We start from the raw sequence: 12743 nt of genomic DNA, 5'->3' as shown, positions 1-12743 counted from the left end.
TATTTATCAAATAGCTTTGCATGAAATTTGGTATGGAGATAGTTTCTGGCCCAGCTAAGGATATAGGATAGTTTTTATTGCACGCAGACGAAGTCGCACGCAAAACCTACTAATAAAAAATACTCCCGAAACTCATTCCGTAAATCATTAATCGCAAGAACCCATGATGGACGAGACCGCACCGCTCGCTCCATAACTGTACATTATGTGCACTCGACAGTGAACCGTAATTAAACAGATATACACTCTACTAATAATGAACCTTATTCTCTTGCAATAAGGTCTGTGAATGCTCAGTTAACTGTACTGTACATTGGGTACTTATCAGCACGGACGGTGGCGCATTTTCTGGTGAAAAAGGTTTAATCTCTTCGATTTTATGCGAGCATAAAGCAATGATCTGTTTACGTGTTTAAAAGATAAGTAGGTAGGCAGTAAATAGTTTATAAAATCGCTGCAATTTCAATTTAAACAAGTTCTGAAACTATTGTTAAAAGTTGAATGTCCCACCCATTCGTCCTTTATGTTTTCTATGTACCTATTTAATTAAAGTTACTGCAATTCGCGATATTGGGGGTGGATGATCTCTCTCTGCACAGTGTGGTGTCGTGTATTCTGAGCAGCGAGAGATCGTGGGATGCTGTCACAAAATTCTGCGAAGTAGTGCTGCAGAATAAAGAGGTAGCGGAGCGGGAGCGCGAGGAGCGAGTAAATGCACACCCACTCCGGCGTAGACGGATGGGGAGAAGGCGGTTACAGTAGGTATATTAAAATATGTATGTATGGTAAAGTGATGGTAAATACTTGTTTAACAGGATTTGTTTATACCATTACCATTCTATTACTGGTGCCTGTTCCATTATAGGGGCATATTTTGGTATCGTTGACGTGTGTGGTGCTTAGCTATGCTGTAACATATATGTCAGCATATATCTGTATCTTACGATATATTAATTTATTCTTAGCATCCTTAATTTTTTGACTCAATTGCTTCATTGCATAATATGTTATAGTTAATAGGTTATACAAGGACAGAACGAATACTGTATTTAAGTATATCGTAGTCAGTAAAGCATGTCGCAAGGTTACGTACTGAGTCACGATTATCATACTTGCCTATCGAGTGGCATTTACGTTCTAGCTCTAGAAACTGCCTTTACCACAGTAGGTGCAGTATAGTTAAAGATTTCAACATTGCAAACGTTTTTTTTTTTTTTCAATATACGCAAAGCCTACTACTCAAAATAATCCAGTGTAGGTATACAAACATGTATGCAGGGGTCCTAAGCTAATAGCTTTCCTGACTTTACGTATGTGACACCATCCAACTAGTACAAAGGTTCACAACCTAAGAGTCACCTTCCTCGTGTTGTCCCGGAATTTTTGCCATGGCTCATGGGAACTTGGGGTGCGCTTGGCAACTAGGTAATCCCTAGAATTGGCGTAAGCACTAGTTTTTACGAAAGCGACTGCCATCTGACCTTCCAGCCCTGAGGGTAAACTTTCAGCGCTGATTGAAGTGACCTAGTTCTTATAAAAACCAGAATATCTAAAATGGTAATATGTATATACTCATATAAAAAAAAAAAGCCAAAATTCAGAGAGGAAAATGTCGAAAATGTTTGTATGGAAATATGACCAATAATGTTTCCCTTAACAAACGCGACTGCCCTCTGATCCTCTATCACTGGGGGAATCTAGATTGTATTAGAATTCGTCCCTATCAGTATCAAGATTCTACCCCATCTACCCAAGATTTTCGCACTTGCGTGGTACGTATGAAAGTAAAACAATGGACATCGAAAATGTGTATGAAAAATTGAAAGTGTCCCCTTTTTCTTCCTTCCATTCTTTTTTTCCTTTTTTCAGCGTTTCATTTGTACAACAACAAATGTGTACATATAACACGCCGAAAGCATCCAAAAAGTTGAAAATGTCTTTTAAAATTTAAAAGATAAAAATCAATTTATTCAAGGAGGATCTGTTGGATCTCTTTTGCAATAAGTCTACCTTTTGTACAAGTTTTCTTTTATGCAATAAAGTTTAAATAAATAAATAAATAAAACTTCAAGGAAATTTCCGGAATATGTCACAGGATACCAGGGAAACTTTTATCCTGGAAATGGAAAATTTCGATTACCATGAAAAATATAAGAAATTTTCCATGTGCAAATTTTTGCAATTTATTATTATTATATAATTATAGGCGAGCAGCTATTTAGCTGATGAGCCTATGTCACACAGTGTCCTGTATTATACAGTTCAAAGTTTGTAAAGTCGTATCACATCACTAAGTAACATCAGTCTAACTTATTGTTTAAAAGCCACTTGTCCAATCTGTTTTTAAAATTTAGGACACTATCCTACGGCATATCAGTAGGTAGAGTCAGACCACAAGATAAGTTAGCAGCGATTTTGGAAGCCCAGACAGTGTGTTATTTGTACCATCAAACTTCTATGGAATTATGACGTTTACTTAATACTTGCACAGGCTGGGCTACCAAAAACGCTGCCAACTTAGCTTGGAATTTTAACCCCGAAATATGCCTGTTGAATTAGATTTTTTTTACGATCTTGAAGTATTTGATTCCAAATTAACGCACAGCCATTGAACTTTATAAAATCAGCTTAAACTTAGCAAAAAAAAACAAGCAAACTCCAAAATTTTTTGCCTCAAAAGGCTAATGGGTCCATTTTAACGGAATTTAATTATGGCCGCCGTAATTTTTCTCACATTTTTACTCAGATTCTTCATTAATTAGCACCGCACCGTAAATTAGAAGAGCTCAACAAGTACAGTCGACTAAAATATAATTAAAATGACTGATATACATAAAAATATTATTAAAACAGACAGCTCGACTTACTTTCGCATTTTTTCAAATTAGTTGGTATACACCAACACAATAACTGAACAACTGGCCGGAAGAGGCGCTAGATCAGGAGTTTTGATATCAAGGGGAGAGGCCTTTGCCCAGCAGTGGAACGTATCTCCTTCTACCTAGCGTTATACTGGTTTTGCCAGGGTCCGCTTTCCTACTTGCCTTCCTCCACTTTGCACGATCCTGTGCGTCCTCTCGTCATTAAACTGCTCATATCCGCCGCTTTCACGACATCGAGCCATCGCTTTTTTGGTCTGCCGTGGGATGCCAAGCAGTGGGATGCTTAATTATTATTATTTGTATGTCTTTCCATATCTCAGGACGATGGAGTCCCGGATCTTTGGGAGGCATGCGTGGGGCCGAAGCCAACACCACCCACAAGTGCAGAGGTCATATAAGACAAGTTTGATGTTACGTAATACACCAGCTAGAACTGATTCACGGGTACAAACAGATACCCGTAAAACGGTCCCATAGGAGTTATTGAAAAATGTAAATGAAGTGGAGAAGAGTGCCGGACATGGTGTTGAAGTTTGGCTGATCAAAAGATTGGGCTATTGCTGAGAAGTTCGGACGCCTGCCATAACAATGTTTCTAGAAGTTATCGAGGCAGGCGGTGACTCGCCGCTGAGTAGATGGACCCCTGAAACTGTCGTCGTAAAGACCGCCGCGTGTGCGCCGCTTTCTACCCTGTGGCTGCTAACAGCCACTATGCCAACTCGCGTCTTATGCATATTTCACTTCCACCCCTATGATAGAGAATATAGCTCTAAGGACTCCTCTCTGGACGGCCTATGAAGGCAAGCCAGAGCTGAGAGTCCTATACGAGCTGCGGGTCCTCTTGGTGTCCACTCTGACCGACGAAGACACGCCGGAGACGGAGACCCTAATCGACTCTCGGGAGCACTCGGGCCCGTAGGGTCGTTATTATTAGGAGTACAGTGACATTTACTTCAGCTCTCATAGCACGCGTAGATATAAGCGTGCCTATATATCTTAGACTAGCGAGCCGCACCGCGCTTCGCACGGGTTACACAAAACCGTAACAAATTATACACCCAAACTATCATCAGTATCATCATAAATCACCCTAACGATAGGTGAAAATGGCGTGAAAATCAGTTAGTTTTTTAGTTTATCGGGACCATTATAACGGCTATCAAAGACCACACTAGGACCAGACACCAAAAAGAATGGGACAGTCTGACGGGTCTAAAGCACTCAAAGCGCTTCATACAAGAAGTAGACTCCGGTTGGAGCAAAAAGCTATGGAAACTTAGCAGGAGACAACTCCAAATTATAACAGGGGTGTTTACGGGCCATTATGGGGTCAAAGGGGTTTTGGCCAGGATGGGACACTCTGACAACACCGATTGTCGAATGTGTGGTGAAGAGGAAGAGACAGTAACACACCTAATGTGTGAATGTCACGCCCTCGCCAGACAAAGAATGAAGGACTTTGGAGCAGGCTATCTGGAACCAAAGGAATTCAAATCGCTACCCATAAGCTCCATCATCTGGCACATGGAAATGGTCAAAAAGGCTCTTGAGTAGCTAATGGGTCTTTCCTTAGGGGGCAACTACACAAAAGATCCCTATGGGTCGAAGTGTATCCGCAAGGGCCCCCGGTAATTAGAAGATAAGATAAGATAGTTTATCGCGAACATACAGACAGACGTGGCAGGGACTTTGTTTTATATGGTGTAAAATAATTACTATTAATAATTCTATAGCCTAAGTAAAACAAGTACTTAATGAGAGTCCCAGATGAGATTTAAAACCTCTAATGGATTAGGGGAATTCAATTAAAATTTACATCAACAAAATATTGTCATTAATCATTCAACACAGCCTCCCTTAAGCCACCGATAATTGTAACATCATTCGTTTAATGAAAATTTGAATATTTTTAAGATGGTTCCGCTCTAAATATATAAAATTAAAGGAAATTTTTCTCCAGTCCAGCCAAGAAGGAAAGGATGGAACAATTCACACGCTTCTGGCAAGCTTCGGTAGGTTCATTGATTAAGAGCAATTAGATGTCTCTTGCCCGAAGCGTTGAATTTCCCAATTTTAATTTAAAAATTTGTAGTAACTATCACTTGCATCAAGTTAGGTACTTGGTTATGATTCTAATCTCCCGATAATTCAAACGAGCTTCCCCTACCTAAGTATATAGGGATATCTAGGTACATGGCTGATTAGATAGCCTATGGGTCCAAATAGAATTGCAGACCCAAAAGGATCCAATGTTCCATCACAGTAAGCCGAAATTGACCAATTTCACATAACTCCCTTCCGGGCCTTCATCCCGATACTATTTACTTGGGACCATCTTAAGAGCTTCTTCCAACACCAATTTAGCTAACAACGTAGACAAATTTACTTAAAACCACCGTACCTACTTAGTTTCCAACTTGTTACGTGGTTACGGCGTTAACAATGTAGTCTTTGTTAACTTAACTTATCCATTACTTAACGTCGAGTACAGGATACCTACGTATTAAAGTGGTATTCAGAATTCTTGCTATTTGTAAATGAAATTGCAATGAAGCAATTTTTTTTTTCATTAAAAAGTAATGAGGATTTTCGGAAAATAAAAGTACTTCTAACTTTCCAGACACAGTGAAACTTTCACAATTTTTACACATAATTAAGATACGGAAACCGGACTTAATTTCGAGGTTGGTTTTGTCCCCGTGATCTCGAAGAATGTTATCATTATATAGTAGCATTAATTTTAAAAACTGTTCTATTTACAACATACTTACACACTTACAATTTAAGTAAATACACACTTGCAAACCTCAGTGGTCATTCCAAACATCACATCATTCAAATGATCAGCACTTACCGTTTTAAAGTGCTGATTTTGTCCCGATTCAATAATCAAGACGCGGTTTTTATGCAAAACCACGCTGATATCGAGTCCAAAAAGTTTTTCTGCTTTATCAAAACACTTTCAAATCCAATGACACAATCCACAAGTTCGATAAAAGTACACAATAATCACATCAAACAGTTTCACTTTCCAGTCACGACTAGGGAAGATGAATACACGCGCGATCTCCGGCAAACTTACACCGGCTAGCAAGCCACCCCGCTGTAGCGCCCGAACGCCGAACAGCAACTGTGATAACGACACTTCCCGCGAATGAACCATACAGGGTAAGCTCGCCTCTCTCTCGCAGACAGCCCCTAACTTATAAACCGTATCTAGAAGTTAATAAGACTCATATTCCCACGCGCTCGCTGCAAACGCATAACGAGTTTACGGCACGTAAATCGTAGTAGATTTGTTTTGCAGTAGCGCCACACTAATTCAGTTCTTCGCCCCGACGCACACAGAGCTTTTTCCCGATTTGGTTCCGGTTAAATAGAGCCTTCTTTTTGTACCCTGCCCGGTAGCAGGGAACTCGGAATAACCGCTATAGACAAGATGCCAACTTTCTAAACTAGACCTATAAGAGCGCTCTATTGGGCCGGTGAATTACGTTGTTTTTATTGGATGTTACTCTATCCGGGACAATAATAATAAAGCATTTAGGAAATTGGATGTTCTCCGCGATTACTGTACGCGAACGGCCGTACGTGTTGTAATTTCGCTTAGCGTTTTTTGTTCTTAGATTATGGATATAGGTAATATTTTCCGCTCGGCCGGTGTGGATTACGTGGTCGAGGCCAAAGCCTCGCAAGTGCAGGGCAAATTGGATAGTCAACTGAAGTAGATAATGCCTACCGCCTCGCGAAGGCTGTCCTTCGTTACGCAACTAATCTCTTCAAATCTCCTTATAGATATCAACTTGTGTCGAGTCAGGTTATTTGACTAACCTCACGCGAAGTCAAATAAAACTAGAAACTGTAACTTGTCTGAGATGCGATGTAAGTAGAGAGGTTTTCGGATATTGAAATCGTAAACCCTTTCGGGTCTCAAAACTGGAAGTAGGTCGGCAATGCGATGTGCCGGTACATTCGGGACTCGAAAGTGGATGTCTGCCAACGCCGTCTTGGACCTAACATGTAATAAACTTAGTTAATATCGTTAGTCTAGTTTCAAATAGGACATATATATAAGGTACCTGCGCCAAAGAAGGCCTATCGTTAATTTTATTACTTTATTATTCTTACCAGGGGCCGGAATTCTCGTGGCATTTTTAATTGTCCTAGGGACTTCTCATTTATCGACTAATACTGATATACATATATCGATACAAAGTAGAACACAAAAAATTACAGGAGATTTAAATCAGACAACAGGTGGTCTTAGCGCTAAAGAGCGATTTCTTCCAGAAAACTTTTGTGTAGTTGAAAATGTGATATAGAGAAACGCAATAAAAACAATGCAAACTAAATAGTTCATAATTTCACATAAAATTCATATTGTGTTTTTTTTTTTCAATTGTATAGTCAAAGTCTGTTTCCGTGCTAAAAAGTGTTGCATTACTTTCTTTATAAAAGAAATAGATAGTCATATTTTTTCCATATTATCTTATTAAATTACTTCTTCTACAGTCAAATATCCATTAACTATTAACTTTTTAATATGTAATGTTTTTGAATAGTATTGATATTATGATTATCGGAAGTCGATAAATGATGAGAAGTCCCTATGAAAGTTCAAAAATGCTACGAAAATTCCGGCCTTTGATTCTTACTTACCAAAATTAAAAGCTTTACCAATATCAAAATATTAATATACATATATTTATTTGACGATGAAATTTTATTACGTTAATCAAATTATTATTCAGTCAAATTAAGAAATGAATTAATGACGTAATGTAAAAAGAGACTGGAAAAAGAGGTGGATGCCTTTGCCCAGCCGTGGGACACAGTGGGCTCTGAATAATAATGTAAAAAATAGAATGTATGTACAAGTACATTATTTAAGAACTAAATAAATAATGAATGCATTCATATCCGTTAATTCTCTTTTTTATAGTGTAGCGATATTATAATCCTATAATAATAATATTAACATTATATTCCAAAATAAATGTTTTTTTTTTAGTAAGTAACTACTCTACTTTTTTTATTTGAGCAAGTATACCTAGACAACTTTTAAAAAAATTGACTAACTCCGTGATTAAATATTAAAACCAATTTTATGACAATATTTTTCTTGCAGCAAAACACCTTTTTATCTATGTAGTTTGGCTCCAACCACGGTCTCATTAAACCGATCGGGTTCCGCATTGACATAAAAAATAACAGGCTCGTAAAAGTGTAGTGTGGCTGCGCGCTCGTCACGTTACGGCGGTGGTCTGCCAATGTCTGTTATACCCTAGGGGTATTTAGTCAATTTTGGACAATAAAAAGACGAGATTGTTATACAGGAATAAGTAGTACTCTTATCATGGTCAGCACTGGGGACAGTAGGGACCAAGCTAAGAAAACAATCGTTGGCAGAAAACGAAACGAAATTAGCCGAAAGATAATCGTAAAGGATGGTATGGAAATTATAGCGGTTCGTTTCGTTTTCTGCAAACGATAGCCATCTTGGCTAGGCCCCCTGCCCGCGTAGCCTATATGCCAATCGTTTACGTTCCGTAGCGAACCGCAACTGTACTAATATGGAAGAGTGAAAGAGAGAGATAACTACGCTACGCTACGGAGCGTTAACGATTAGCATGTTGGCTACGTGGGCTGAGCAGATTACATAATATAACAAGGAAACAAAATAAATGGCGCGACGGAAGCAATCAATAAACATATGGCACTCGCGCGGGTTTTTAACATTTACTATATTAATTCTTCTGTTTTAAATTTTGCTCGTCTGATTGAAGCAATACTACTAACTATTGATTACTAAAATTATACCGCTCGGTTATGGTATGCAGTCTTATTTTAATCAAAATTCAAAAGAGCAAGTACAGAACAAGTTCAAGCCGCAATAATCTACATACCAGACCAATCGTATCATACATTTTAATACAATCCTATTTACATCTATTTAAATTCCAAGCACGATGCTAAACTTATTCTGTCCTCGATCTAGAAATATTCTCGTGTAGACACAACGGACGATAAAGATGATATTTGGAGTGACATGTCATATCTATTGAAATTCTATATGCAGCGCGGGGCGCTATATTTCTCTATAGTGCTCAGAGTAGCGAATTGCATTTGAGATGTATGAAATATGTAAGAATTGCATGAACGAATTTATGATGGAAAAGATAGAACTATAGTAAGTATATTGTATTACATACCTTAGGGCAGTAAAGTAAGAAATGTCTCTGCTTAGCCCCGGCCGTCAATAGCATGTGATGTGATTTTAGTATTTACTGGTCGAGGTGCGTAGATAAATGTACAATGAAACTTGGATAACTGGGATTTTATGAGACCTGCGAATTTGTCTCACTTAAAGATTACATACCCACTTAATGTTGTCTGGAAGAGATCTTTGTATGTTGTCTGCCTCTGTCCTGCTCTTTTCTTTTCTTTTGTATTTTTTTACTGAGTAGTGCCAATAAAGAGTATTCTATCTATCTACTCAGTGTCTCAGATAGCCAGGTATAAATGAATATCTGTCTCATTTACAGAGGATTATGTGTAAAAATTTGAGTGCACACCATGGACCTAGAATACTAAGGACGTAGTTTCGCTAAAACACAAATAGGATTCCATCATCCACCAATTTTCTAGTATTTACGCGTGACACAGTCAAATTGACAGTTATCTCTATGGCCTCATCTACCAATCTGCCGTCAGTCGAATTGTAACGTCTGTGCATTAATTGTTGGAAGAAAAAAATTAAGTACGCATGCCGTGGTCGAATGTTGTAAAAATTATACCGATCGAAAGAAAAAAAAGGCAGGATAAATTTTCATACATAACTTAATCAAGTATCACATTATCTTTCGTAAAATACGATATTAATCCATGAATCTCACTTTTTTGCCATACTAAATTGAACCTTATCCCCGAGCTACAAAGGTGTTCGTACCAAACTAGAGAAAATGTACCCAATTCGCCTAGGTATACATTCGTGACACGCACACATTGAATCCTTCCGCCATTGCAGTGTCACAGCTGGTCGTCAGTTGCGCGGCCTCTGTCAAATGGTTCCTCTATGGTGCACACAAGTAGCCCAAAAATATGTCCCATAGCTCTTATGTCGGCAAATTAAAAGCTATGGGACTTATTTTTGAGTATGTTGCGTATACGTACTAATCAAAACTAGCCATCATTTCGCATTTTTATCTAACTTAAGAATGTAAACAGTTTGAATGGTGTTTGTGTAACCGCTTTAAATTTTACGAGAAACTCAATTCGTATTATATAAATGGGCCTTAAATCCTAAGCTTATAAATGCAGAAACCGACTAATTGGTTGAAATACCTTGCTACCTATTAATTATTTAAAGTGATGAATTGATTTAACTCCTTTTTAATTATCTATTTGTGTAATTACTATCTTCGCTCGTTAACCTTGATGTATGTAATCAATCCGCGAGTTAGTAGGTATAATATACATAATATACATATTGCCTCACCACGCATAACATAAATCAGTGTGTACTTTAACTGTATTGCATGAAAATAGGGTAAACAATAGGATAGATCGCTATCGTATGATTTATTTCCGAATTTTAAAATGGCGGGCCTAGGAAAATAACTACTTACTCTGTTAGCTCAGCGACCCAAAATGAGACTTGGCCTCCGACACATCAAGACATCAACACTTTTCTCGGTCCTGTGCGTCTTCTCGCCAATTGTTGACTCGAAGTTTGCGCAGATCCGCTTCCACCATGTCGCTCTAGTGATACCTGGGGCATCCGATAGGCCGTCCTCCTGCTAGGCGACCCAAGTACGCTTTTTTCACGTTCCGATCTTCATCCTTCATCACTCACTTCGTTCGTTTCTTAAACCCACACTCGTGTATTTTAATGCCTTTTATTATGTAGCAGTCACATAAACTACTATAGTTATTCAGTTGTACGTGCGGTCAATTTGTGTAGGAATGTAGTACCTATAATTTTTATTTTAAATAAGACCCCAATATAGACATAATTTCCACAAATTGTTAATATAGATATAAAGTATAAATCATCATCATCATCACAGGCCTTTGTGTCTATTGCAGACGATTTAAGCATTGCTGTTTAGACAACGGGTTTGGTGACTGTGGAGGCCGATGCGTGAGCGGCACGACCTCCCACATTTTTGGCAGAGAAAGCTCATGCCACCTGAGGTTCCAGTCCCGATTTGCTTTCCGCGAAACCTTCTGCTATCTAATGCATAAAATCAGGCTTGGTCGCATAGCCTTCTCCCCTCCACAACACGCTTGCGCCATCCATCACGGTCTTCAGCTAAGGTTTCCCAGATATGGTGGTCGATTTCAAATGCTGACATGTCTCGCTTAACACAGTCGTTAAAGCGCAGCAAAGTATAAATAAATAAATAAAATAATATAAAAATTGTGTCAAAATTATGTTAACATTGTTGTACTGACTAATGCAATTAACTTTACATGTTAGAGCATTGTTTCAAGAATTTTTATAAATTTAAACCTTAGGTAATCTAACTCTTAAATTAGGTTAAACGTCTAACGTTTAAATTAGGTTTTATACTGCGAAGCCTAAATTGCCGACACTTAAATCCTTATCCTTGCGGCCTAATACTTTTGTAATTAAAGTCTTAAAGTTGGCTCGGAACAAATATTTCAGCTACTGGGCCAGACGTGCCCTTCCTCTTCTTTAGGAAATTCGAGATATCCAACACTTAAAAGGATATTACTGGAAATAGAAATAACAGGCCAATTCGAACTTACGCTGACATTAGAACGATATTTGAATCAAATTATTTAAACTCACAAGCGATATTGGACCTTTAAGTCTAAGGAAATACTTTGCCTCCTTGTGTGTGTTCTACCGCTTGTACAATGGGCTGTGCTCTGAAGAATCCTTATTCCTCCGTCCTCATTTCACCATCGGACTACCAGACAATCGGCACTTCGGCGTCGCTTCATGGTAGGTATTCCACAAATACGCACGAAGCGTTTCGCTTCAACATTCCTTATGCGAACTGCCAAGGAGTGAAATGCCCTGCCCGAGTCTGTGTTTCCGCATGAGTACAATCTGAATCTCTTCAAGGATAGAGTAAATAGGTATCTCATAGGTAAACGTACTCCATCATAGACCGCATCATCACTTACCATCAGGTGTGATCGTGACCAAACGCCTGCCTATCCTCCATAAAAAAAAATTGGTTGACATGATGCTAACGACCACTTTCTATCACCGCACCACTCGCCGTCGGCAGGATGTTCATCCTCACACCCTAGAACCTAAATGGTCGCGTATTGTGCGGTTTAAGAGGAATTTTCTCCCGCGGACGCTTCGGCTGTGGAATGAGGTGCCGAAGTTTACCCGAGGGGCTACAGTATGGGGTTCATCAAAAAAGGAGTGTACAGGTTTTTAAATGGTCGGCAACGTGCATATAATATATCTGGTGTTGCAGGCATCCATAGGCTACGGTAACTGTATAATAACGTGTTTCAAATATCATTCTGATGTCAGTGTGCGTTCGAATTAGCCTGTAAATGCACTTAGGACGCGTAGGTATTCATACTAGCACATCGTCATATACCGTGTATTTTGGATACGAGCGCATAATCATAGGGTTAGTTTAGAAACTAATGAACACAATACATTGCCGCCTGAAAAGTTTCCAAAAAAAATCAGAATCGTTTTGAAGCACTTAAACCTACGCCTCGTTTAAGTTTGCGACTATATCTAAAATATACACTGTAGACTTTAAGCCTAGTCAAGTGAAACGCCGTTGTCCCTAAGCATCCTGTGTTTATATATATGTATATATCCAATGTTTTTCATTACGCTTTAGAGGAAATAAATAC

At 38.6% G+C, this 12743-nt stretch overlaps 1 protein-coding gene across 2 annotated transcripts in view; it reads right to left on the bottom strand.

Moving 5' to 3' along the window:
- The window catches only part of LOC133522367 (brain-specific angiogenesis inhibitor 1-associated protein 2), a 380180-nt gene extending 374201 nt beyond the window's left edge, over window positions 1–5979 (bottom strand). The window contains exon 1 of one of the 2 annotated variants that reach the window (XM_061857686.1): window positions 5737–5979. The gene's annotated coding sequence lies outside the window, so the exon portion shown is untranslated. The remainder of the gene's footprint in view (window positions 1–5736) is intronic. The other variant, XM_061857684.1, reaches the window with a different exon arrangement.
- Window positions 5980–12743: the final 6764 nt, after the last annotated feature.

Source organism: Cydia pomonella, chromosome 10, assembly GCF_033807575.1.
Source record: "Cydia pomonella isolate Wapato2018A chromosome 10, ilCydPomo1, whole genome shotgun sequence".
Classification (NCBI taxonomy): Eukaryota; Metazoa; Arthropoda; class Insecta; order Lepidoptera; family Tortricidae; genus Cydia; species Cydia pomonella.
The sequence above is the reverse complement of the archived record's forward strand: the minus strand, read 5'-3'. Positions and strand labels throughout refer to the sequence as shown.